Here is a 25,771-nt window from a genome sequence, read left to right on the forward strand (position 1 = left end):
AGTGGTTGGGGCTTGAGCTATAGTTACTGCTATGGATGAATCAACTGGAACAGTCATTGCAGGATTTGATGCTTGGGTTGTAACTGGGGCTGCTGCTGTCACTGCTTTGGGATTTGTCATTATAATCCCTGCAAACTTTTCTTTATTATGATTACATTCTTTGAGGGCAGCATAATCATTAAGGATATTATCATCATTAAGGGTTTTGTCTGCAGAAATTAGTATTTGTCCCACTATCCAAAATGCATCATTCAACTTCAGTGTTATTACTACAAAGCTATAACCCACTCCAAAAGGCCTTGTTACCTACACTAAGCTGAATTCTACTATTGTAGTATATCTGGACAATGGAATATTATTCCGCACTAAAAATAAATGAGCTATCAAGATGAAAGACCTGGCAGAGAAAACTATTGACCATCTCTCCAAAGATGCACTTGCATACTTCATATACTCATGGAAATCTACCAAGGGACAGTTAAGAATCCTGATCCAAGAGGTGCCTGGGTGGCTCAGTTGGTTAAGTGTGCAACTATTGATTTTGTCTCAGGTCAGGATCTCAGGGTCATGGGATTAAGCCTAATGTTGGGCTCCATGGGGGGCCTGCTTGAGATTCCCTCTCTCTTGCCCTCTCCCCATTTGCACATGTTCTCTCTCTCCAATAAATAAATAAATCTTTTTAAAAGGGGGGAAGGGTGCTGGGTGGCTCAGTTGGTTAAGTGTCTGCCTTCAACTTAAGTCATAATCTCCGGGTCCTAGGATAGAGCTCTGAGTTGGGCTCTCTGCTCAGTGAGGTGTCTGCTTCTCCCTCTGCCCCTACTGCCTGCTTATGCGCACTCTCGCTCTCACTCTCTCTCTCAGATAAATAAATAAAAATATATTTTAAAAAATCCTGATCCAGAGTTTTAAAGAGTGTGTCTCAACCCTTTTTCACATCATGACATCGATAGAAATGATATCTTTAGGGCACACTGGAATACATTAAAGGAGATTTGGAGGCAACCACATGGGGCTTAGTGAAAAAGTTTGTGTTTTTAAAAAATATGATATCATTGTGATAAGAAAAATAAAACAATTGTATTAAAGGCTATATGAAATATTTAGTTTGTATATGCTTCCAAATAAAATCTTTTCAAAATTTAAAAAAAAAGGGAGAGAAACACAGAGAAAACTTAAATGCGTATACTAAGAAGCCAATGTAAAAAGGCTACATAGAATATGATTCCAACTCTATGACATTCTGCAAAAGACAAAACTATAGGGACAGTAAAAAGATGAGTGCTTGTCTGAAGGGATGAGAAGCCTCATCACACAGGCACAGCAGATGCAGGGACAGTGAAACTACTCTCTATGATACAGTAATGAAGAACATATGCCATTGTACATTGGTCCAACCCATAGCATGTACAACACCATGAGTGAACCCTAAGGTAAACTAAAGACTTCGGTTGACAATGATGTGTCTATGAGCTTCACCAATGGTAGCAAACATACCAGTGTGTGGGGGATGTTGATAAAGAGGGAGGCTCTGCATGCATGGGAGCAGGACACATATGGGAAATCTCTGTACCTTCAGCTCAGTTTTACTGTGAACCTAAAACTGCCCTAAAAAATAAAGTCTCATAAAAAAATTAAAAATCTGTCTACTATGAACCATAGACCTGGGCCCTGGGGACCACGGAGAAAGATTTCTATAAGTGAACTCTGCACTGATATACCAGCTGTGTGATAAAACCCAATGACTTGGACTACTTTTCCTACTTCCTTATATCTCCCCTTCTTCTTACATGAATATTTCTAAATTTTCATTCAATAAGTGAAATGTGAAGTGAACAAAAAGCAGGATACATATACACATATATACATATATTTTTTTTAAAGATATGAGTTAAAGTTTGAGTAGCATAAAATGTATGGAGAAGTAGAGAAGGACCCTCCCCACTTCTAAGTGAGTTCTCCGTCGAAGGACCAAGGACTGAGCAGAACATACAGTGTTGCCTCTGAGGGTTAAGCTTCTTAAAAGGATTTCGCTATATGAATATTTATAGTCCTGGGCTAGAAACAGAAGTTCGTGGAGGTTTGTACTGGTGACATTGTCTCAAAAGTTTAGTTCTTGAACTTGTCGTACACTTGAGATAGCATCTCAGGCATGCTAATGAACCACAGTGGTGACTGGATTCTCAAAATAGTAGTATCTGCATTCTTGAGAAACTTGTGGGCTCCTCAGAGATCTACTGGGGCACTGCAAGTATTAGGAGGTTTGGCAGGTAAGAGGAATAAAGATGGGAACAGAGAACTACTAAAATCACATTTGCTGTTATTGTACCTTCTGACAAAAGAGAACCCAAAGATGAAACAGGCTTAGTCTCTACCTCAATTGTATCTCATGATTTTTGCCTGAAGGTTTTGAAAAGGTCTCTAGTCTTTTCCATTTCTGGTCTGTCTTCTATATTGTTGTCTGAAATCATTCTAATTTATGAATAGGATTAGTGCCTGGAAATAATAAGCATTCAAGTATTTGTTGAGTGTCAAAGGTTCCTCCAATGATGAAAACCCTTCTATAGCTCTCCGTGGTATAGAATCCAAATTCCTAAGCAAGTGTCTAAGACTTTAGGACTTCATGTATCCTTCTTTTCTAGGTTCTTATCACTTGTACCTCTTCATGATTTCTTAACATTGGAATGTTCTTTTATATTTCAAATGGTTCCCATGTGCTATTTCCTCTTGCTGATACGTTCTCCTTCGTATTCTGGTCTTAAATGCTTTTGCTCCTCCTCAGGCCTGTTTCTCAATGAAATTTTGTGTGGTCTCAAGACACACTAAGTTGGACCATCAAAAATTCCCATGTTTCAAACTTACAGTCAGAAGATAAATAAGTCCTAGAGATCTAATGCACAGCATAGTGATTATAGTCAATGATATAATATTATTTACTTCAAAGTTGCTAGGAGACTAGATCTTAAATGTTCTCACCACAAAAAAAGAAATGATAATTGTGTGATGTAATCGAAGTATGACTTAATGCTACAGAGGTGATACTGCAATATACAAATATATCAATTAACATATTACACATCTTAAACTTACATAATGTTATATGCCAATTATATCTCAATAAAAATTAATAAAACAAATTTTTTAAAAGTTCCCATGAAACTAGTAAAACTTATCCCGCTTTTTAAGTGTATGATAAATGCCTGTTCAGTTATTTGTCTCTCCCTTTAGATAACATCTTTTGAAGGCCAAGATCTCAGCTTAATTGTTGATTTCAAGGCATAGAACAAAGTAGAACCAAAAAAAAAAAAAGCACTAATATTAGACAAGCCTAGATTAGTCTTCCAGTTTCCCCTGCTTAGTTCTGTGATCTTAGAAAAAAATAATTAATTTCTCAGAAGTTCAGTTTTCTTCTTTACAAATACAAAAGGAAACTATCTTGACTGGGTCAGCATCTGACAGATAAAACATCTATTTCTCGATAAAATGTAGTGAGAGAGAAGCAGAGAGAGAGAGAGAGTATTATTAACAGATTTCCAATGGAGATTTTAGTATTTAATTTTAATATTTAATGATTTTTAGATTTTTAATGTCAAAGCTCTTGTCTCTGCCCTGACAAAGTCTACTGTAAATAGGGACTTTTGAAGTACCTGTAATTTTTAATGAAAATGAAAAACTGACTTATGAAGTATGTTTGTAGTTTTCTTTCAAAACAGAAAGTCTGAAATGTTTCCTTTTATCATCTGACTCAAGCCATTTGCTTAACTAGAATTTTAGGACCAATGGTGACCATTCAGAAAACCCACTTATCATATCATAGCATATCATAGCATGTCATAGCATCACAGTAAGTGAATATACAAAGATAGTAACAGGAATGAATTAACCAAATCAAAGTCAAAATATGGAACTACAGTCAATTCATAAGTCAGAATAGCAGCTCTTACATGTAAGCCAAACTTGTGCCTGACCTATATGGAAAAATCGATTAAAAGCTAATCTAGTGGGACACCTGGGTGATTCAATGGTTGGGCAGCTGCCTTCAGTTCAGGTTGTGATCCTGGGGCCCGGGATTGAGTACCACATCTGGCTCCTGTGAAGAGCCTGCTTCTCCCTCTCCCTATGTCTCTGCCCCTCTGTCTCTCTCTGCGTCTCACATGAATAAATAAATCTTAAAAAAAAAAAAAGATAATCTATTTCCCAGGATTCCTGTTCATTCTAAGTCATTCTGGTATATTCACATTTGCTTTTTTGACTCTTACATTAGGAAACCAGGATAACTGGAGAAAAACTAAGGTGAACAGGCTATTGTGATCAAAGATTTAAAACTAAGAATTGCACAAAAGGCCATGGAAATCCAAAGCCATTCTCAAGGCAGAAATTTGTTACTAGGCCCATGAAAAAGGATATTTCAGTTTAAAGTCAATATTCAGTATCTCTTTGTTATAAAGTAACTGAAATCAATGTACTTTGAGTACTACCTATTAAAAATATAACAGATCAAAATATAAAATTTATAAATATAAAATCCTCATTATATATATTTTTTTATATATTATATATATATAAATTTTATATATAAATATAAAATCCAAAATATAAAATCCTCATTAAATTCTTTACCTTTAGGGACTTGAATTTCCTTTTGTTCTATGCATAAGGAAAAAAAAAAAGAATGAAAACCAAAACTCCCATTTAAAAAAAAAACACCTCCACAATATGAAATTTGGTTGTTCTCAAAGGGTAAAATTTTTGCCAAATGGGTGACAAGCTGTTGTCAAGGCATAATGGGAATCTTCCGTGGGAGTGTGTAAGGGATTTATGCACAAGAGTTACATCACATTTTGAGTGCACATACTCTTTGAAACAGAAAGAGTCCAAATCTCAAAGTGTTTACTAATGTTTCTCAGTAAATGTGGCATTTATTCAGAGATGTCCAATATAAACCTGTAGCATTAACTCTAGAAATAAAAATATTAACTTTTTAAAGAAATATTAAAATCATCTTCAGTGCCCTTTTACCATATTACTTTCTTGGAAATCTAAAATAACTCAGTATGTCAAAGAAATAAAACCATGTCTATCTTGGTAAATTATTAATATTTTCATATTAATACAAAGAGTTCTCAAATACTAAGATATAGGAATAGTAGGGCACAAGACCTACTGATTATACTGGGACCAATAATGAAGATTCTTGCTTGACCAAACTTTAGTTAGGCTCCCAAACCTTCTCCTAGGCCCATCTATGTAGCTCCTCATAAAAATCCAGTTTCAGCAAGAACCCTGCTAGACCAGTTTAGCAAGAGTCCTCCCCATCTTTTCTACATGTTCAGCCTCAATATTTCCACAGGGTTCTTATCCTCCAGCATCACCTAAGTGATGTCCAGTCACCCTGGTGTGTCTTCAGCAAAGATCCTGTTAGGTCAGCTTAGTTAGAATCTCCCTTATCTCTGATGTTTTCTCTTAGTAAATCTGCATCTTGGCTAAAGATTCTCACTTGCCCACACTGTATTCGGAGTTGAGTTCTACAGAGGGATCTTTCTTCCCCTATGGCAATAGTTAATAAAATCTGTTTTTACTGCTTTAACTACTACCCAACTCTGTTTTTGTTTTTTGTTTTGACATCAAGGATCGGTAAATCCATGGCAAATATTTTTTTAAGATTTTATTTATTTATTCATCACACACACACACACACACACACACACACACACACACACAGAGGCAGAGACACAGACAGAGGGAGAAGCTGGCTCCATGCAGGGAGCCGGCCGTGGGACTCGATCCTGAGTCCCCAGGATCAGTCCCTGGGCTGAAGGTGGCGCTAAACCGCTGAGCCACCTGGGCTGCCCTCCTTTGCATATTTTATTATTGAATTCCTACAGCAACTGATAAGTATGCTTTATTATCCTCATTTCAAGTTTAGAGATTAAAAGAAAGATTATGCTTTACCGGAAATCAAGTAACTAGTTAGCCGTGGAGTGGTGAAGATAGAACTGAAACCCAGGGTTTTTGTGGATTTTTTATAAGTTCCTACTTATTCCAAAAGTTGTGTCATTTCTAATTTTTACCTGATGTTTCAAATTTTTTCTCAAATATAGAAAACAGAGGAGCAGTTAGGTTCAAAGGGCAATTTTTACAATATGGGAGATGTAAATAGCTTCCCATCCTAAGATATAGTAACTTTTATCTTAGCATAAACATGTTTTGGAAAGAAGCCATCACCATTATATAAGGGAGTTCCCAGAACCAAGCTAAAGCAGAATCCTTGAAAACAGAATCACATAAACCTTTCATTTGATATCGTCTAGGGAAATAAGTGAAGAATCTTCATCCCACATGGTAATGCACCCTGCTGACCATCCCATCTTTGGGAAGGGTCATGCTGCATTCCTGGAGTGTTTGAGGTCCTTCTGAAAGATTGGCTACATTCCCATCCACACCCATAATTAAGGATAATAGTGTTCATATGCAGCTAGCTGGTGGTTACAAAGTAAGCCTTTATAACATAGAGCTCCATACTATCCCTGAACTTACAAAATAGTCTTCAGAGTAGCTTCATAGCAATAGCCTATATCACTGATTTCTAAGGAAACTTAATTTTGTTGTTGATAATGATGACTTATTGTCTGCTAACCTCATAATAGTCAGGTAAAATAATTTAAGAAATTATTTGACTCTCAAGCTTAAGAGTGAGGCATTTTACCTCCAATCTGAGAAAGGTATTCCTCATATGGAAGCATAGCACTGCAAAGTACATACTCAGCATAACTTACCTTGGGGCATACATGTCTTTCTGGTTTGTTGGGATTTGTGTTTGAGGAGGCAAGAGAACTCATTCCACGTACTTTATTAATTAGGGATAGTATGTGCAATAGCACAGTCTAGCTGTTCCTCCATCTAGGAGACCCTCAAGCATATCATTCTATTTCATATTCAAAAGGACAATGTAAGAGATTTGAACCATGGTCAATATAGTGGAGAAAAAAAAAGAATCTTCCTCTGTCCTCTTAGATTCTGTGGCTGATCTGAGATTAAGTGGACATAAGACAGACTAAGAGGTGAAAAGCACACACATTTTATTTAACATTTTTGTGTGCGCAGAGGAGCCTTCATCAAAATAGAAGAAAAACAAAGACTTCAAAAAATAGGACTGAAAGTTTATATATATTTTTTTTAACAAAGAATGATGAATTTGCAGAGAAATGACAAGACAAAGGAAAAGGCTTAAGTTTTTATAGGCAGTAAATTATGGGAAAGTGACTAAGAAATACACAGGGAAAACTAATGGAAGATTAGAGTGATTTTAGTAGACTTGTTTGTACAGGTCCATTTTGGCATAAACTCCTAGTCTCCAGTGATAAGAATGTTCTCTTCCTGGTATAGTCCAGGCCCCTTTCTCATGGAAAATATTATGACCTGCTTTTAAATAGAAAGGGGGGACATCAGAGAGCCCTTCCTGCATCTGTTTCTTAATATTCAACTCAAAATAATCAATATGTCAAAGGGCATATTGTGGGGTGTCATGTTTTGAACACCTTCACCATCATTAATAATAAAGGAAAAATGTACTCTAAGCTCTTAGAATGTCAGGAGTTATAGCATAGGAATTCTGTTAAGGCAACATTTAACTCATATTCACCATAAAGTAACATAGAAGTCACGAGAAGAAAAGCTAAAGAGAAGCATTAGCCTCCAATTTAAAAGTAGTTTTTGCTCTAATAATTGATCACCAGCCCAAGAGTTCAAACAGGTGAACTGCAGTGCATACAATTGACAAAGGAGAACTTTTCAGAGAGGAGACATGTCCAATAGCAAAAGGAAGAAAAAGTTTGTTTTCACAGCATGATTCCCCACACCCAGACTAACAATTTGATACCACAGCTCTCAATTTTTCTGAATTAACTAGGCAATTGCTGCATTCTAGAATGATTTGCTGACTTGAGAGCATGTGAGTAACCAAGGAAGGAATAAATTAATATAAAAAGCCTGGCTCTATCATACCTACCCTAGGAAGACCAATACAGAGCAGTAATGAGCATCTATTTGGTCAAAGGTCCAGTGAGGAAATGCAAAGATGACAAAGATAATCTGAAGAACTATATTTCATACGGAAAAAAATGAGCACAATTGAAAGAATGAATATAGCAAATGCTGTAATGAGTACAGTTGGGGTTTTATAGTGATTCTAACAATCAGGATTGGGGAAGACACTTGGGAGCAGACCACTCTACCATGAAGTCTTCTTGAATCCCAATTCCAAACTGAGACCACAAATGTGAACCTTGGGTAGTTGCCAATACATCATCTGTTGGACGGTCAAAGCACATAATTTTCTACATGATAAATGCAAAGTTCTTTTTTCCCTTGGCAGTATTTCATTTTAGAAATGCCAGGAATTCATTTTAAGGAAAAGAAGTTTGACAAGCAAATAGGGCACTTGAATACTTAATGGAATACTGTAAAGAAGACATTATTAAATGAGTTGTTCACAAAATATGCTATACAACTCTGAAAAAATAAAACCAAAAAAGGGCTGGAGTCAGAGGCTACTTGCAGGACATTTAATTCAAATACAGATGTTTTTCAATCAATTCAATTGTGAATAATACTTGAAGCTCAGATAATTGTCTAATAATTGATTCATATAAACATTACTGAGAATCATTTGTTTGGTTATTTTCAAGGGAGCATGGGACCAAACAGAAGTTTCCTGAGGGATGTCAGAAAATTTTTTTTCACATCGCAGTACTCTTAGGAAAACAGAGGTATTCCCCATCTCATCCCTTGTACTTCAAGTTTCTCCATTTTAATAGATTGCCAAATAAAAACTGTGAATGAACTTTTAATGTGATGTTGTTTTAAACCTCTAAATCTTTAATTGACCCCATTAGGATTGGTGTAAAGGGGTGTCTGTGTGATCATATAGAGCCAAGGTCAGGCCATGGCCCACCATCTGTCCATAAGAAATGGACTGGAAGGTTGTTCATCACTGACAGACGTGTCTTAGCCCAGAGATCAGAAATCGGTCATCTTCTGAATCAAAGCAGTTTATGTTGGACACAGGAGGTAATTTTCACATTAATGTATAATAGGTCATCTACAGGGGGCCATTTTGAATAGATATTGCCACTTCCTGATCATGTAGTGCTTATTACAGCCTCTGCAGGGTGATTGCCATGAAGTCAGCTATGCGTTTAAATTTATCTTAAGGAACTGAAGCTCATTTCTGTCTTTTTTTGCTGCAGGTCCTAGAGCCTCTCTACTCTATATGAAAAAGAAAGCTTTATAGAAATTAACCAAATTAAAAGAACTCTGGTTGTATTCTAGATGGCAATATTGTAAACTTGACTTTAGCAAGGGCTGTGTACCAACACCTCAGAAAATCTCTAGAAAAACACAGATAAATACATAGTTATTCAGTCTTAGCTTTCTCAGAAATATCATTTTTCTCAAAAATCATGTCATTTCTGCTTATTACAATATCTACTCTGTATTTAAGTTTGAACTCTCCCCTTGAGGGCCGTATTTTGTGAAACATCAACAATATTTGTCCCTCCTTGAAAGTTACTGCAAGAAGTAGAAAATAAGAAAGAAACAATAAAGTAGAGAGGAATACTGGGTGGTGACCTAGAATCACTCACAAAGTAAGGGACTGTCTCAGCTCACATTGTATGATCACATTTATGTCTCGGTCAAATTAAAGATGACTGCATTTAGGTATGTGTAGAACAGTCAAAATCATCTTAACTGCTGAGACTCTGCTTGACATTCATTCACACTGTAAAATAGAAAAGATATTCTTGTCTCCTTACATGCTGCTCTGAAATCAATATGAGGCGTTATCAAAGAGTATCTTCTGTGTTGTTTGACTCCTTCTTGTTCCATGTGATCTTTCTCTCACCACTGGCTAACCAACAACCACCTTGGTTCTACATCCTTGATCTGATATTCTCAAATTTACTGTCTTTATTTGGACTATCTCTACCAATGTAGGCCAGCAGTGCTTGTTGCTGTTTGGTTTTTGGTTGGTTGATTATTTGTTTTGTGTGCATTGTAACTCCCAATGCCCCAACATGAACGTCTACCTGCCTGTATATCACCCTGCTGCTGTTGTCTGTGGCCCTCCAAGATAAAAATGGATTGATTCAATAAGTCAATGAGGATATGGATTAGGGTTTATGAAAATTTCATTTCTTACTCATTAATAGTATGCCATGGGACAGATACTTAAACACTCTTGGCCTCCCTTAACTTAGTCATGGAAAAAACAAAAACATCAAATTATTAAGGACATAAAACTAGAAAAGGCTTAATCTACTCAAGAATGAAAACATTTTACTTAAGGCAACTGTTGAAAACTATGGTTCTAGGAATAGCAGCAGAAATGTTTGTCCTATTTGCTCTGGAGGAGAGAGAGGGGCAGGGTGGGATGATACTAATATTCACTAAAATCTGAGAGAAGGCATTTTTCAGGAAAAGGGGCCTTGGTTATATTCTCAGGTTAAACATCCATTCTTGGTATTTCCCATGTAGTGCAGCTAGCAGACTCCCTTGCTGGTATAAATGTATTAGGAAAGGTAATTGCTAAAGGAGCCCAATTTAAGAAAGAAGATGATAGTATTTAAAAAGATACTGCATTTACTTTAATAGAAATTAATTCAGAATCATTCTTTTGAATCAGTCACATTCATTCACACAAAACTAAACTAAGCCCTGACAAATTATCTTGATTTCACTTTCTCTATGTCCCCTGTTGGAAAAAAATTAATTTCCAATGCTATTCTTATAAACCCCAAACTTAGTCTGTTGGTATATTTTAATCAGAGAAATACCTGATTCACAACCACTCTTTCGTCTAATTTCCCACTTCCACTTCCACATCATTAATATGTTTTTGTTGGCTTCCAAAAGGGTTTAGCATTCCCTTATGTTCACTAAGGAACACATTAGTGTTCAGTATTTCGTCCAGATGAAAGAACAGGGCATGGGGAAAGAGGCTTTATTTGTGAACTTGCTGTTCTCTTTTGAATAACCAAAGCTCTTTATACTGATATCTTTGGAAAGAAAAATATTCTAAGCATAAAGGAGAATCTAAGTCCACAGTTATGCTCTTTGGTTGGTAGATTTGACTTGCAAAAGGACTTTATAAAACTCAGGTTAGAGCCTTTAGACAGAATTAAATCAAGAGTAGCCTGTCATAGTAGATATTCTCCCAAATTTTATGCCATTAATGTTGTCATTTTAGTGACTCCTATTATTTGTGTACTAGAAACCCAAAGTTGATTGACTCACCCTACGGGGAGGTTCTCAGATATTGGAAATTTCTAGGTAACATTTAGGGAAGTTTCTAGATGACAAATAGGGAGGCCCATAGACTTAAAACAATATCAGATAAGCTGGGTTTCAGATGGCTACCCCTGTGCCCTGCAAATGGCAGTAGTCCTGTGATAACCTTTTCTTCTCAGGTATTTTCCCATGTCAATCACCTTTTATTTTTGACAAAAGTCATTTTCCTATTTGTTTTGGGAGCACTAATATGAAACATAATATAATAATAATAACTTCCCCTTTTTTTGAATGCCTACTATGTGTCAGATGCTAAGTGTTTGTCTCTTTTTACTTTTATATCTGCTTGGCAAAGAAGGAACTATTATTCTTGTATTATAGACGAGAAGCCTAAAGATCAGAGAAATTAAAAGAAAGACTTAAGGTCTCAGAAGTCACAAAGGATAGAGATAGGATTTGAGCCCAAGTCAGAATCCAAGTCCCTTGTTTCTTCCCCTATGCTAGACTTTTTTTCCATATTGTTTTCTGTTATTTGTTGAAAACCAGTGTATACAATATCAATGTCAGTATTTCCCAAATAAATCATTTTAGCACTTATTTGTTAGATGTTGTTCAGCTAGCTTTACTGATCATTTATATATATGTGGTCAAATGGAAGGTTCTTCTTCCACTCACCCCTTACCTCATTCATTCCTCACTCTCACCTTCCACTGGCGTACTGAAGCAAATCCTGATGTTGTTAAAAAAAAAAAAAAAAAAAACTCAGATATTTAAGCAAGAGTTTCTATAATTAGTTCTCATTTATTCATTCTGTGACATTTCCTTGAGCCCCAAGACAGTTCTGCCCTTTCCAAAGGAATGAATCCTATCAAAATAATTTAATATTTTTTCTTAATATTTGCATGCCACAAGTTTGATATATATCCACACATTCCACATATAACCTATTCAGTGCTTTGGAAAAGATACTTGTATTTCTTCCTTTTCATTCCTTTGGCTGAACTGATAAATAGTTTCTGTTATTAACAAAGCCAAACTAAGTATTTCATGGAGGTGCAGACACTTAGAAACACATAATAATCTATCTGGAATGACCATGAAAACCACAGGAACTGTAATCTGGCATGTTTCCAAAGGAAAACATTAAAACTGATGGTTTTGAAGACATGAAATTATAGGGAACTACTTGATACTATGTTAAGATGAGAGGGAGCAAAAAAAAAAAAAAGATGAGAGGGAGCAGAAGGCACTTATACGTATTATAGGATTACTGATTTTTTTTTTTTTCCAAATAGCTCTACTTTAGAAAAACCCACAATGTGATCAACAAAAACAATGATGGGTTTTTTAAAGTAATGAATAATGGGTGATTTGTTTCTCTTCTTATATTTATCAATTTTATGAAAACATTAGAAGCAAGGAAAGATAGGTAGGTCTTCTGGAGGCATGAACAAAATGTTTAGCTAGAACATGGGATAGAGACCCTGCTGAAGGAAGTTAATGAAACATTACTAAGAGTGTTGAACTGGTATTTAAGGAGAAGCCATCCAGGAAAGTCCTTTCATTTCTCTTTGGCTGGCTGGTAAAAGCACCTGGTGTTTTCTGGAGCAATAGTAGTAAATCCTGTGCTTGGCCTAAGCATATGATAACTAAAATGCCTGAATAACTATTAGGTAATAATCAAAGCAAGGCTGTCTACATGTAGACCTTAAATAAGCAAATAGGAATTTAGGTAAAAATAGAAAGAACTTAATGAGATGTTACTATGTAGAAAACATGTCAAGTAGTTTCAGCAATTCTTTTTTTTAATTTTTTTAAAGATTTTTATTTATTCATTCATGAGAGACAGAGAAAGAGAGAGAGAGAGAGGCAGAGACACAGGCAGAGGGAGAAGCAGGCTCCATGCAGGGAACCTGACGTGGGACTCAATCCAGGGTCTCCAGGATCACGACCTGGGCTGAAGGTGGCACTAAACTACTGAGCCCCCCAGGCTGCCCAGTCAACAATTCTATTATGCTTCAATAACTAATCTCCTGTCATTCTCCTACTCGGATATTATAGGGTTACTTGTCATTTGAAAATACAGTAAAAAAGAATTATTGGCTTCTATCATCAACCCTTGTGATGTTGGAAAATTACCAAACAAAATGTTTATTTTCAAAAATGTATATATTTTATCTGGCTAACACTGGTGTTAATACAGCTTGAATGTGTGGAATGTTTCCATCTTTTCCCAAGATTTTTTTGAGTTGGAATTTCTTCTTAATAATTCATACAATGAAAGAGAGGAAATGTATTTTTTTAGGGGACAGAAGTTTTTTTTCCCCAATTCTAAATAATATTTGGATCCAGTTTTTAAAAGATGGTTAGACTAAAATCTTTTAGATATAATGTTAAATATAAATAAAACTAAAAATAAATTCTTTGTATTTAGCATATGTATAATCATAAAAATTTTTTCAAGTACAACCAAATGAAAAATTTTAAATATTCACATTCATAATAATGACAGATGATACTGAGTTTAATAGGAAGATGCAGCCTTAGATCTAGTTCTAAATGTGGTCTGTTTTTATATTTTTACATAAATCCTACAAGTGTAAGAATTGTCTATTCACATATTTTATGTAATAGAACAGTTTCAAGACTACTAGCTCAGAATAATGACAATTTACTCAACAAGCAATCTTCAAATGCCAATTAAACACATGAAAAATGAGCAAAGCTGTTATGTTTGCCTAAAATCCAGGTTAACATTGTAGTTTTGTTGAAATAGATATTAAATATTTTTCTATAGGCATATGTCAGAGATATTGCAGACTTGTTTCCACACCACCACAACAAAGTGAATATCACAATAAAGCAAGTCAAATTATTATTTTTGGTTTCCCAGGGCTTATAAAACTTATGTTGTATACTCTACTGTAGTCTATTAGGTGTTCACCAGCAGTACATCTAAAAAATGTACATACATTAATTTAAAAAAATACTGTTACTAAAAATGCCAACCATCATCCAAGCTTTCAGTGAGTCATAATCTTTTTGCTGGTGGAGGGTCTTGCCTCTGTTGAGGGCTGCTGACTGATCAGGGTGGTGGTTGCTGAAGGCTGGGTAGCTGTGACAATTTCTTAAAATAAGACAACAGTGAGGTTTCCCACATTGACTAACTCTTCCTTTCACAAATGATTTCTCTCTAGCATGAGATGCTGTTTGATAGCATTTTACCACAATAGACCCTCTTTGAAAATTTGAAATAATCCTCTCAAAACCTGTCACTGCTTTATCAACTAAGTTTCTGTAAAATTCTAAATCCTTTGTTGTCATTTCACTAATCTTTACAGGATCATCACCAGGAGTAGACTCCATCTCAAGAAATCACTTTCTTTGCTCATTCGTAAGTAGCAATTTTTCACCCACTCAGGTTTTATCATGAATGTCAGCAATTCACTCACATCTTCGGACTCTAATTCTCATTTTAGGTCTCTTTCTATTTCCACCACAACAGCAGTTACTTCTTCCACTGAAGGCTTGGATCCCTCAAAGTCATCCATTAGGGTTGAAATCAACTTCTCCCAAACTCCCGTTCATGTTGCTATTTTGACTTCTTCCCATAAATCCTAAGTGTTCAGAATGGCATCTAAATGGTGAATCCTTTCCAGAAATTTTCAATTTACTTTGCCCAGATTCCTCAGAGTAATCACTATGTATGGCAACTTATGAAATGTATTTCTTCAATAAGACTTGAAAGTCAAAATTACACTTTGATCCATAGACTGCGGAATGGATATTGTGTCAACAGGCATGAAAATGTTAATCTTGTCGTACATCTCCAACAGAGCTCTTGGGTGACCAGGTATATTGTCAACGGGCAGTAATATTTTAAAAGGAATCTTATTCTAAGCAGTAGGTCTCAACAGTGGGCTTAAGATATTCAGTAAACCATTTTGTAAACAGATGTGCTGTCATCCAGGCTTTGTTGTTCCATTTATAAAGCACAGTGTAGATTTAGCATAATTCTTAAAGGCCCTAGGATTTTCAGAATGATAAATGAGCTTTGGCTCCAACTTAAAGGCACCAGATGCACTAGCTCCTAACAAGAGAGTCTGTCCTTTGAAGCTTTGAAGCCAGGCATTGGCTTCTCCTCTCTATATATGAAGGTCCTAGATGACATTTTCTTCCAATCTAAAACTGTTTTGTCTGCATTGAAAATCTGTTTAGCATAGTCACCTTCTTTAAGTGTTTTAGCTAGATGTTCTGGATAACTTGCTGCAGCTTCTACATTAGCACTTGCTGCTTCACTTGGGACTCTTGTTAGGGAGATTGCTTCTTTCCTTAAACCTCAGGAACCAACCTCTGCTAGAGTCCAACTTCTGAACTTCCTCTCTCAGCCTTCATAAAATTGAGGAGAGTTAGGGCCTTACTCTGGATTAGGCTTTGGCTTAAGGATTTATTGTACCCAGTTTGATCTTTTCCTAGACAACTAAAACTTTCTCCATATCAGCAATGAGGCTATTCCACTTTCTTAACATTTGCATGTTCACTGAAGTAGCACTTTTAATTTCCTTCAAGAACTTCTTTGCATCCACGAACTGGCTTTTCGGCACAAGTGGCTTAGCTTTTGGCCTATCTCAATTTATGAAATGCCTTTCTCACTAAGCTTAATTGTTTCTAGTTTTTTACTTAAAATGAGAGATGTGTGTCTCTTCCATTCACTTGAACACTTAGGAGCCATTTTATGGTTATTAATTGGCCTAATTTCAGTATGGTTGTGTCTCAGGAAACAAGGAAGGAAGCCTGAAGGCAAGGAAAGAGATAGGGGAATGGTTGATAGGTGAAGCAGTCAGAACACACACAACAGTTATTAAGTTCACCAACTTACATGGTCAAGGGTCATGGTGCCACAAAACCATCACAATAGTAACATCAGAAATCACAGGTCACTGTAACAAACGTAATAATGACGGAAAAAGTTTGAGATATTGTGAGAGTTACCAAAATGTGACACAGAGACACAAAGTAAGCCAATGCTGTAGGAAAACTGGTGCTCATAGATACATTTACTTGACACAGGATTGCCACAAACTTTGAATTTGTAAAAATCTCAGTATCTGCAAAGCACAATAACGCAAAGTGCAATAACATGAGGCAAGTCGTATTTTATTGATTGCTAAAATTGAAAGTAGTATATTTTTTCATTTCTTACCTAGTGCCCACTGACTGTTGCTGAATTTCTGTAAGTCAGTATTAGAAACATTTACGTAAAGCAACTATTTGCCATGAGAATGTGGTGCGGATGTTCCAACGAACTCAGGTCTTGTCTATTTCAAGTGCTGTGAAACCTTCACTGCGCGGTGATTTAGCTTCTGCTTTGCACAAACACATTACCATATCCCAGTATAGACTTAGACAGTGATGTGACTGGGTGTTTTATTATTAGATGGGGATCTAGATGATGCAGAATTTGTTGGAAGCAGTTTGGGGGCCTTAAGAATACCATTTGCTGACCTCAGTCTAAGATACTGTGGTCTAAAGTAAATCTCAGTTGTCATGATTTATGAAAAAATATATATAGTTCCAAACTATAGTTCCCTTTTACTGTAAGATTAAAATTATGGCTAAGACAACAGAAGAAGAGAGTAATTGAGATTTATTTCCTTAGAGAATAAGAACACAGTTAATTAACCTAGACATAACTAGAGTAAGAGATAATAGCTGGTGAGCAGACAATATGCAATTTAGATAATATAAAGAAAACTGACATAGTGGTCTGTTGCTAGGACAACAGCTTTGTGGAGTTGAGGCAGAAAAGAAGCTCTAATGAGGTTAATGGAGAGGTTAAAAAAGTATGCACACATATGTTTTGTTACTCTCCATATTTGTTTTAACAGGTTATTGGGGGAAAAGACTACATAAAAAGGAAAATTTTTAAAAGTGCTTTCTTTCACCATACAATAAGTCGAACCCTGAGAATTGTCTCTCAGTTTACACAGAATAATGCAAGCATATAGACACATGTTCCCTTTAGAATATATCCTAATGAAAACTTAATGTGTGAAGTCTTCAGGAAAGCTCTATGTTTATATTGTCACAATAGTGACAGCAGTCATGACACCATTAATCACCCTTTGTTTACTATTTCGGTCCTAATGGCCTTTGAGAAATTGCTCAATAATGAGCAGACACTCTGTTTAGAACCACCTCTGATCCAAGTGATTATCCTGACTGGGAAAATGGAATGACCCCATGAATGAACTAGGGTCTCTTACATCATGTGTTTGTTTTTTAAATCACTTCTTGTCAACAAAAGATTATTATTTTGGAATTGTACGTTTTTCCCAGTGATTAAGTCAGTTGGTCAAGGACTAAGGTATATAACACTTATTCTTCAGTAAATTTGTCATTTTTTAAATCTCAGGTCTTGGGTTTTTAAAAATCAATGTAAAAAACATCAACTCTCTTGTCTGAGGTGATTGGTGATTTTCTTCTTGGAATGTCTTTTAATTTTACTTGTAATTTTTTGAATAACGATTATTTAGTAGTAACATCTTTTATGTTAGAAAGCCATTCCAACCGAGATACCTGAAAAATAATTATTGAAACTTTCTTATTCTGAAGTGTCTTTTTAAGCATTAACTCTAATTCGTCTAAATTTTCAGTTGTGTGAGGTGCAAATCCACATCCTGTTTTAACATGTCTCTCTTCCATCTTAGAACTTTTTTGACCATGTCCTCTGTTTTTCCACCAGAACTCACAGCTGCCATCTGGCTTACTTCAGCTGATAGTGGTATCTTCTCTTTGAGCTTTAGCTTTCAACAGGGGATGCTAGAAAACCTAGACAACTGGGAATATAAGAAAAGAATGTGTTTAAGTTACAAATGATAAGTAAATATCTCTGTTTTTTGTTTGTTTTTTCTGTTTTTTTTTTTCTAAACTGGACATCCTACCTAGAAATCTAAAATCCTACCAACTAGTACTCAACCAACTTGTAAACAAGCTATTTTTCTCTTATGTTGAATCTTCCAGAAAACATACATTTTTAAAACTCCTACATGTAACGTGTGAGCATTTGGAACCGACCCACAGCCTTAACTCTAATTTAGACAATGTCAAACATTAGGCATTTTAAATGTTAAAAGTGTTAGAAAGAACTCGCCCCCTAAAAAAATAACCCACCCAAATAGAAAATTGGACAATGTGTTATTTTGCTTGTTTCAATGTATTGAAAAAAAAATAAGGTATTCTTGAAATCTACCACATTGGCCGATATCTGCAGATTGGCTAAAAGCACTGAATTATTTCTATTTTCTTTTTTTTTTAATTTTTTATTTATTTATGATAGTCACAGAGAGAGAGAGAGAGAGAGAGAGAGAGGCAGAGACACAGGCAGAGGGAGAAGCAGGCTCCATGCACCGGGAGCCCGACGTGGGATTCGATCTCGGGTCTCCAGGATTGCGCCCTGGGCCAAAGACAGGCGCTAAACTGCTGCGCCACCCAGGGATCCCTATTTCTATTTTCTTTAATGTACACACACACACACACACACACACACACCTACACCTATATTGAAATGAAGAAGCTTCCCAACTTTGTCCACTGGATCTGATATTTGATTAAATGTAGGAGCTTGTTTACATGTGCGTTATTAAAGCACTGTGCAATGGACTTAAACTGTAATGAGATCTTTGAAATGGACTCTTTTCCTAAAAACCTGGAATTCTTTGGACAGGGTAGAGTTCCAGGATATTTCAGCATCTCTTCTGTACTTAAACAACACATGACTAGAAACTGAAGCAACTACAGAACAAATTGATCTGAATTTGGGCAGCCCAGGTGGCTCAATGGTTTAGCGCTGCCTTCAGCCCAGGGTGAAGACCCGGGATCAAGTCCCACCTCAGCCTCCCTGCATGGAGCCTGCTCCTCCCTCTGCCTATATCTCTGCCTCTGTGTGTGTGTGTGCCTCTCATGAATAAATAAATAAACTCTTTTAAAAATGATCTGAATAGTGTCCAGCCTCAGAGGTAAATTTCTGGACATTTGTTTACAGTAATTCTAAGAACTATGATGGTGACTAAAAAAAAATCTGCTTCAGAATCTGTGTTCCTTGAACTAAATTAAGACTTTAAATAAAATAGACAGCAAAAGAAAAAAACTACAAAAATAAGAAAAACTGCCTGTACTCAGTTGAAACTACCAATTCTGCAGAAAGTGTGGGTAACAATGTTCCATCAAAATATGCTCAATTTTCATTTAGTCTATATGGAACATTCTATCCTAAGTATAACTGACCCTAACCTTGACCAATTCAACTGAATCCTATTCTGTTAAAATATAAGAGCAACAAAGGAAAGAATAGATAATTGGATTGCATCAAAATTCAAAATTTTGTACCTTAAAAAACAAATGAAAAAGCAACCTCATAATGGGAGAAAGTATCTGCAAATCACATATCTATATGATAAGGGGTTAATAATGTCCAGAATATATAACGAAAACTTTACACCACTAAACAACCCAGTTAAAAAATGGACGAAGAACTTGAAGCAACCTTTCTCAAAAGAAGACATACAAATTGCCAAAAATATGAAAAGATGCTCAAAATCGTTAATTAGCAGGCAGATGCAAATAAAAGCCACAATGAGATACCACTTCACACCAATTCAGATTTTTTTTCTCTTTTTCCCTCTCTCCCTTCCTTCCTTCCTTCTTTCCTTCCTTTCTTTTTAAGGAGGCTCCACACCCAGCACAAAGCCCAATGCAGAGCTCTAACTCACAACCATGAGATCGAGACCTGAGCCAAGATCAAGAGTTGGATACTCAACTGACTCAGACACCCAGGTGTCCCAAGGTATTATTGTTAAAAAATGGAAGATAACTGGGGTGCCTGGGTAGCTCAGTGGTTGAGCATCTGCCTTCAGCTCAGGGCATGATCCCACGGCCCAGGGATCGAGTCCCACATCAGGCTCCCTGCATGGAGTCTGCTTTTCCCTCTGCCTATGTCTCTGCCTCTCTGTCTCTGTCTCTGTCTCTGTCTCTCTGTCTCTCATGAATAAATAAATAAAATCTTTTAAAAATAAAATAAAAATAAAAATGGAAGATAACAAACGTTGGTGAGGATGTGGGAAAATTGCAACCCTTATGCCCTGCTTGTGGAAGCATAAAATGATGCAGACACTGTGGAAAGTAGTTTGGTGATTCCTCAAAAAAATTAAACATAGGATTGCCATTGATCCAAAGTTCCAAAAGGAGTGAAAGCAGGAACTCAAACAGATATTTGTACACCCATATTTATAGCAACATTATTCACAATAGCCAGAAAGTGAAAACAACCCGAGTGTATACAGACAATGAAAGGTCAGACAAGATGTGGTTTATTCATACAATAGAATACTATTCAGCCTTAAAAGGGAAGTTCCAACAGATGCTATAACGTGGATGACCCTTGAACACATTATGTTAAGTGGAATTAGCCAATCCCAAAAGAATAAAAATTGTATGATATCAGGTACCTAAAATAGACGAATTGATAGAGACAGGAAATAGAAGGGTAGTCAGCAGGGCCAGGGAGGAGAGGTGAATAGGGAGTTATTGTTTAGTGAGTATACAGTTTCAGTCTTGCAAAACAAAAATAGTTGTGGAGATGGATGGTGGTGATGGTTGCACAAAAATGTAAATGCCAAATGAGCTGTCTACTTACAAAATAGTTAACATGATAAATTTTATGTTGTACATTCTTTAAAATTAAAAAATAAGTAATTAATAAAATAATAAAAATGAAATAAAATATTAGGAAGAGTTGGGCTTTTTAAAATTCTGGTGTTCCCATGAGAGGGGCTCTTGATATCTTCATGGCTCACCTAGAAAACTCATTAGCATATTCTTGACTTGTTAAATGAGATGGTGATATCTGTGCCATTCTCTGCTTCTTCCAAAATATGAATACATTTTATGTTTATTTAGGCTTATGATTTACTGAAATCTTCTATTTGAGAAAGTATCTGGGAGCAGATTTGAGTGGTAGGATCTAAACATGGCTGCTCACAAAATCTGCCTCATAATCAGTATTTCTACAGTTCGGTCTTCAAAATGTTTCTTTCTATCTCAAAAAACTTTTCTTGCAATGCAGGAATTTCACCAGGTGGTCAAATGTCTTTATTATATGTTCCAAAAACCTTAGTCCCATGCTCAAAATGACGAAATTCTTCCTAACCACCCAACGATTTAAACTTCTTTTTCATTAAAATTACATTTTCTTTGTTACAAAGGTGGAAATCAAGCAAACATCAAAGGTAACAGCCAAATATTTAGGTATTGGTAAAAGCAAAATGAGAAAATAGTTATCTTCGTCCATTTTCTATTATTAGTAACAATAGTTACCATTTGTTGACTACTTTCTTATGATAAGATCAAGCAAATCACTTCACTTATACTGGTTAGTATTTTTATTCCTATTACTACAATTTATCAACTCAGGTTATGAGTATTTTATTTTAAGGAAGGCATTCCATGTTCATATTCATAGCTTCTGAAGCAAATTCCCTCTGTATTTTAAATCCATCCTTATTTCTAGGCACCCAAACAATAAGATCAAGCTGGCATCTCATTCTTTAAGAGAGAATTCTTCATAGATATGATGCTTCTAGTAATAGAAAGATTTTGTATCCCTTTACTCTTGAAAAAAAAAAAAGGAAAAGTCTCTTGACGTCTCAGTTTGAGAGTTGCTAGTGCACTGATCATGTCTTAGAGAAATGTTCTATGAAGACGGACTAGAGAAATGATACTTAGAAAGATCTGAGGATCCGTATCTGACGTTCTAGTGAAGAAGTCCAGAAAGAGAGTGAATAATCCAAGCTTACATTCATCAGTTTGGTCTGGAAGCTTATTTCTCTGGGTGACGACTCTTCATGTAATTATTGCTGCTATCTGACATTCTTCATTTTCCTTTGACTTCAGAATTTTTATAGTTGCATTCTGTGTGTGTTAAGTCTAGTTTAGTATTGGAAATATGTGGACTTCATTTTGGTTTCGTAGAATCTATGCAATCCTAGCTCCGCATCAATGTCACGTTTCTAGGAGGATGTGAATGGCTCCGTATAATGTTCAGAGTACTCAGACGCTTAGAGTGTCTTGATGCACATGGAAGTTTTCAAATACCCATTGTTGATGTGTACTTGGCATAGCAACAACTCAGGAAATCACCAAATGGGATTCTCAAAGACAAATTCCAAAACAACTCTAAGAGTTCCCCTGAGAGCACTCTATTTATGGGACATGGGTTACATAAGTGACAAGACCAGGAACAACCTAGAAGGGAATCATTAAAGAAGCTGCAGAGTGGAAAAGACCTTGGCCTAGTTAAGGTTTATAAAAACTCACTTCTTAGAGATGGGCTTAATGTATAGCATCTCATGTTGGCAAGACACTGGCATGCCTTATGGGGTCAATGAGTCTCCTAAGTACAGACTGGTCTTTGATTTCACAAAAAAGTCATGACTTCTGTAGGAAGAAGACAATAGTACTGGTAATAACATTTATTAAATTATGTATAAATAAGAAAAAGTTGCTTTAGAAATGTATTTCTTTTAATGTTTTAAATGGTAAATCTCTTGCAAAATATCCTAACATTTGTATTAAGCTTGTTTTTACAAAGATTATTTTTTAAATGATTTTTATTTATTAATTTATTTGAGAGAAAGAGAAAGTGCTCATGAGCTGGGGAGGAGCACAGAGAGAGAGAGAGACCAGCAGACTCCAAGCTGAGTAAGGAGTCCCATGCAGGCTGGATCCCATGACCCTAAGATCACAACCTAAGCTGAAATCAAGAGGCAGATGCTCAACCAACTGAATTACCCAGACACCCCTAGCTTTATTTTTTTAGAGAGAGAGAGTGCACATGAATGGGGAGGGGGAAGAAGGGGAGTGGGAGAGAGAGAGAGGGAGAGAGAGAGAGAGAGAGACAGCGAGAGAGAATCTTAAGCAGGCCCCATACACAGCATGAGCCCAGTAAGGCTCTAATTTCACCATCCTGAGATCATAACCTGAGCCAAAATCAAGAGTCAGATGCTTAACTGACTGAGCCACCCAGGTGCTCCTAAGCTTTGTTTATTTGTTTGTCTGTTTAGCACACTCCCAAAGATATCACAGAGAATATTATGGCAATAAGGTTGAATCCCTATGTATTGGAGATCTTTAATTCAGAATTATATGAAGCTTCTTCTAAAAGTCCTTAAGCTAATGTCACATTCATTGTGGAGATGTCTCTAAAGCATCCTCTACAACATATTACAGAAACTCTGGATACCTATAAAGATAGAGCATGTAGCCTTCCAAAAAATCACGTTACAAATAAGTAAAATGTATAATAACCATTGTTATCAGCTATATTTTATTGCTATACTTACCTATGATATCTACCTTAACTAAAATTTCCAAGCTTGCAAGAAGTACTTTTTACTTGTGGAGGATCACAGAATGACTACAAGATGTCTAAATAAGTTAAAAAAAAAAAAAAGTGGTGGGGAATGCCTGGGTGGCTCAGTGGTTGAGCATTGGCCTTCCACTCAGGTCATGATCCTGGAGTCCAGGGATCGAGTCCCACATCAGGCTCCATGCATGGAGCCTGCTTCTCCCTCTGCCTGTGTCTCTGCCGCTCTCTCTGTGTCTCTCATGAATAATTTTTTTTTTTTAAGAAAGAGTAATAGAGGGGAAATATACAGGGAATTCAATTTCTCTGGTTGCCTCCTATCACCATAGATGTGCCATCAAGGATTTAGCAAATACTTTTAGCATTTAAAAGAAACCTAATAAATTTTTTCTAACAGCTTTATTGAGATATAATTTATATGCCATAAAATGCAACCTTTTAAAGTATACAATTCACTGCTTTTAGTATGTTTACAAAATGGTGCAACCATCACCACAATCTAATTTTAGAAAATTTTCATTGCCCTCACATAAATACATTTTAGTTCTTGTTCTTACTATAGGAATTCTGTATTTCTGGATAAATAATAAAAGGCATTTTGTTAATTTGGCAATGGTTATGTCAAATCTATAATAAAGAAAAATAGGTGAAAATGTAGACAGTTGGCAAGAAGCAGATAATAAAGAGTAATTATTTTAGTTAAAGACTTTAGAAATGTAAAGGTTTGGGGGAAGAATCTTCAAATCTTAATTTTCAGTAATGGAAATTCTAGAAAGTAAAACATGCCATACACCAAGTGTTATTATTCAAAATTTTCAAAGTTATAATAGGATGTATTAGTAGATAAATTTCTAGGTAAGCTTACAAAGGCTTTGCGATAGATCACCTTTGGAGGATTTGTACCATTCTAAAGAGAAAGTGAAATTACTTAGATTTAATCCTCGCCTTTGGCTTTGTCGATGCCTAAGATACATTATCTTGTGATTATAAAGTAATAGTGTTTTAATAGTGCCTATTCATACAGAAAATGTCTTTGTAACCCTATACAAACTGTTAAAAACAGGACAGATGCTATATTTCAGCATCTAATCAGAAAAAAAGATGTGCATTTATTTTATATTCATAAATTTTATATAATCCTTACTAATTTGTGTGATTTATTTTGAATTTGCAATGCATGAGTTAAAACTCAATGGTCAAGTTATTTGGGAGGATTAGTCATTATGCATTATCATCGTCATTGCTACACTGGATTACGTTGTCTTTGATAGCTTTCTCTCCAACATTATTTAATATGCTTGCCAAATCAACAATAAAAATCTTTCTATCGAGTTACTCAAATTTTCAAATATCACAAAATTTTTCCAATTTTTGAGTATTGCCCTCCCCCACCAAAAAAACTCTTTAAAAAGTTTTTTAAGTAGTGGTTTTTTTGTTTTTTGTTTTTTTGTTTGTTTGTTTTGTTTTTTTGAGAGACAGACAGAGAGAGAGAGAGAGAGAGAGAGAGAATGAGAAACAGAGCACAAGCTGGGCAGAGGGAGAAGACTCTACACTCAGCGAGAGCAGGATCTCTATGCAGGGCTTGAGGCAGGGCTCCATCCCAGGACCCAGAGATCAAGACCTGAGCCGAAATCAAGAGTCTGATGCTTACCTGACCAAGCACGCAGGCACCCCAATAGTTGAAACTTTTTAAAAATAGAAATTCCTGTGTTAGTCCTGCCTACTGAAATAGAATCTTTGGGTTTAATAAACTGGGAATCCAAACTTTTAATAAACATCCCAGACAGTTTCTTATGAAGTTGTCTTACCCCTTTCCGAGAGAGAGTTTGGGAAACACTGGGAAAATGTGGTGCAATAGGATCTGGGAAGCAACTTGTTCAGATTTTGGAGCTCTAATACTTCAGGACAGAGAATCATTAAGATGAAAATACCAGGAAAGCAGCCACCGTCTCTGCCTTGTTGCTAATACTTACTACTACCTCACATGCATGCAAATACTTGTTAAATGAAAGAACTTTCTTTATGAACAGATCTCAGGTTGAACTTCAGGCTACTTAAGAAAAA

General features: G+C 35.9%; 2 long non-coding RNA genes across 3 annotated transcripts in view; one reads left to right on the forward strand and one right to left on the reverse strand.

Moving 5' to 3' along the window:
* Positions 1-25,771, forward strand: part of LOC140621484 (uncharacterized) — a 44,480-nt gene that overhangs the window by 11,593 nt on the left and 7,116 nt on the right. Inside the window, exon 3 of one of the 2 annotated variants that reach the window (XR_012021198.1) lies at positions 14,628-14,680. The exons of the other annotated variant lie outside the window; for it this stretch is intronic. This is a non-coding gene — a long non-coding RNA (uncharacterized lncRNA). The remainder of the gene's footprint in view (positions 1-14,627; positions 14,681-25,771) is intronic. 2 annotated transcript variants of the gene reach the window in all.
* LOC140621482 (uncharacterized) overlaps positions 16,916-25,771 on the reverse strand; it is a 93,218-nt gene continuing 84,362 nt past the window's right edge. Inside the window, exon 4 of the long non-coding RNA XR_012021196.1 lies at positions 16,916-18,125. This is a non-coding gene — a long non-coding RNA (uncharacterized lncRNA). The remainder of the gene's footprint in view (positions 18,126-25,771) is intronic.

This window comes from Canis lupus, chromosome 30 (genome assembly GCF_048164855.1).
Source record: "Canis lupus baileyi chromosome 30, mCanLup2.hap1, whole genome shotgun sequence".
Lineage (NCBI taxonomy): Eukaryota > Metazoa > Chordata > Mammalia > Carnivora > Canidae > Canis > Canis lupus.